The following is a 3,200-nucleotide window of genomic DNA, read 5'->3' on the forward strand; positions in this document are numbered from 1 at the left end:
ATTTTTCCATTTATATATACTCATTTGTTAACCTTGAAGTTGAGACTGTAATACATGCAAAAGCTGTTTCATTTGCAGGTAAGTAGCATCTCAGGAGCTATTTGACATGCCTTAAAAGGAAAACAAAAATAGTTCACACCCAACCGTTGACTTTCTGAGGACTTTGAAGTACCACAACTAGGAAAGGGAAATTTATAGAGGCACTGGCCATCTGTACACAATATCTCCCATTCCCTATGGTTACAAGGTTATAGCTTGTAGAAACAAACCATGTTTCAAGTCACCAACTATAAAATTTTATAATGACTTCCAAATAACCACATAATTCTTTGGTCACCTTTGTGCAACTAGAACCTAAAATCTAACATAGAGCAAGACAGCATTGACTCGAATGTAGATAACTAATGCCTACCTATATAATATGTCATTAAAATGACTTCACTATTTGCCCACACAGGTTTTGCTTATATAAATAATAAGCCAAATGAAAAAAAATAATCATGGTAGATAAGCAAATCTATACTGCACTATTAACATGTGTCAAGCATTGTTTTGGACTATGCTGCAATGGCCTGGCATATAGCATCTCTGCTGTGGTTGGATGCTATAATTCTCTCCCTTTATTGTATACACACTGTAAAATCCTGTCCTCTTGAGTTGTGGATGGGACCTGTCAATATGACAAAGTATTCGCTCCTTTGATTAAATTAGGTGAGATTAGATAGCAAAGGTGATGAGAGTGTTTGGTTTTTTTCTACAGCAACTGAGTCTCCAGTTCTCTGACACCAACTGGGAATACTATAATTCAAATCAATTCCAACACTAACTGTCTGATCCAATCCAGGGGAGAATCCCAAAAGACTGCCTCAACTTCAGAGCCACCTATCAGTGGAGTGGGACTTCCGGTGATCTGTACTTCTGCCCAGGTGGCTCCAAATTCAGGGTTTCCACAAATCTGCATTGGGTTTGGTAATTGATTAGAGTGACTCACAAAACTCAGAAAAGCACTATATTTATGGTCAAAGTTATATTATAAACTATTGTAATGAACAGCCAGAAAAAGAGGTACATAGGGGAAGGTCCAGGAATGTCCTGAGCACACCTTTCTGTACTGTGGAGTCAGGGCACACTATCCTCCTAGCAGGTTGATGTGTTCACCAGTCCAGAAGCTTCTCTAATCATGCTATTCTGTTTTCTTCATAATCAAAGTTTCATTAAGTGGACATGACTGATTTAATTCTCGTCTGCTGGGGATTGGGGAAATCTCCAATCACTCTCTCTACCCTAGGGGTTGGGTAATGGGATTGAAAAGTTCTGACCCTCTAATCATATGGTTAGACTTTCTGGGAACCCCATTTGGAAAGTACCTACCCCTTTTTCCCTACCCTCCCACACTTGAATCTTGACATTAATGTAGATAATTTAGTGAATTCCAAGGATTTTGGAGTACTGTACCAGAACACAGAGACAAGCCACACATACAGTTTTATCATGCTACAGATATCATTTCAATGATTAGTGTCACCTTATATAAGACTCTGTCTTAGCAGACTGAGGGAAGAGTTCTCCAGCTGTCCTTGTAATGGTGTGTGAGTTCTGGGAGCTAATAGCCCCAGTTGACAGCCAGTATGAATCCCAGGACAGGACAACCTCAGTCCTGCATCTCAAAGGAAGTACGTTAAGCTAGTACCTAGTGAATTTAGGAGAGGATACTGGGCCCCTCTGATGAAATCACTGCCCCGGCTGATACTTTAATTTTAACCTGGTTAAGACCCTGACCCTTGGGAGCCTCGGTGACCTCTGCTCAGAATCCTGACCCAAAGAAACTGTGAGATAATAAATGTGTGTTAATTTAAGCCACTGTGTGTGATAGTTTCTTACAGACCAATAAAAACGAATTCGCTTGTCCTCAAGGAAGAGAGATAATAAATATCTGAGCAACAGCTAAAGAATGCAATTTCAGAAGTGAAGGACTTTGAAATGCATTAATATAGATTGTGTGTAAGAGAAGGCATATAGTGTCTCAGTGATGATATGATGATGAAAGGGAGCACCAAGAAATCCCTGCGAGAAACCTCATTGTCCTGAAAGTGTGGGGAGAACTCATCAAACTATAAAAAGGTCAAAAGGATACATAGCAGAGCAGGATAGAGTCAAATGTGTCCAAAGGTATCCATTAGTAGAAGAATCTAGATAAGAAAGAGGAAATCAGATAAAGAAAACACATGGCAACCATTGATTTCTACTTTTTGGAACTCTTTCAACAGATTAACTGAAATAACTTCTGTAGAGTTTTAAAAGTATTTGACCATTTGTGAGAGAAAATTTTGATAACTGATCAATATTCTCAAACTCTGCTGATATATTTATTTTTGGTCCTTTGGTCAATGTTGATGATGTAATTTTATTTTCACACAGTGGTCTATTTAACTGTTATGTCCAACTTTACATGGAATTACACTGGAAGCTCCAATCATCTGTGTATACATTGGGGGTCAATGACAGTTGGTGACATTTTGTTTTTCTGACTGAGCTTTGGAATGGATTAACAATGGTTCTGTTTCTCATTTATTATACATTAATTTTATAATTGGATCATTAGGGATCCATTCTTATTTTATGTTTTGGTTGCTCTGTATTTATTTAGCAATTTTACAAGCATAATTTCTTTAACTGTTATCATTTGATAATAATAAAATCTCCTTTGTGACTGTGGTGTGCTGAAGCTGGCTTGTACCAGCTCCTGTGAGTCCATTTTGAGCATCTCTTTCCACCTCTACATTCAGTGACATCATATCAAAGCCTTGAAATTGTCTGTGGTTGGAGTAGTTTTACCACAAAATCAGCAAACACTACAGATATAATATTTATTTTCTCAGAGAGCCAGATGGTAAACTTTACCTATATACAAGTGATCGATCAGATATATCATTAATATGGGTTGGTTAATATAAATTTCAACAAAAGACATTTCTTATAAGTTATTGGTTTACTTTGACTTTCCATTACTCATGAAAGCAATTTTTGAAACAAAAATATACTTTGTTCCAATTGCAATTTATGCCTGCAAAGTTATTTATATGTATATCTCTAGTAGTCACATTTAATGTAATAAAATTTAATTTAATTTCAGCATCCAGAATAAACTATTGTTTAATTAACTATAGTTTATTCTGGATGCTGAAATTAATATAGATTTA

The sequence above is a fragment of the Pteronotus mesoamericanus genome, unplaced genomic scaffold (assembly GCF_021234165.1).
Source record: "Pteronotus mesoamericanus isolate MK-2021 breed Mesoamerican mustached bat unplaced genomic scaffold, CSHL_Meso_final contig_116, whole genome shotgun sequence".
Lineage (NCBI taxonomy): Eukaryota > Metazoa > Chordata > Mammalia > Chiroptera > Mormoopidae > Pteronotus > Pteronotus mesoamericanus.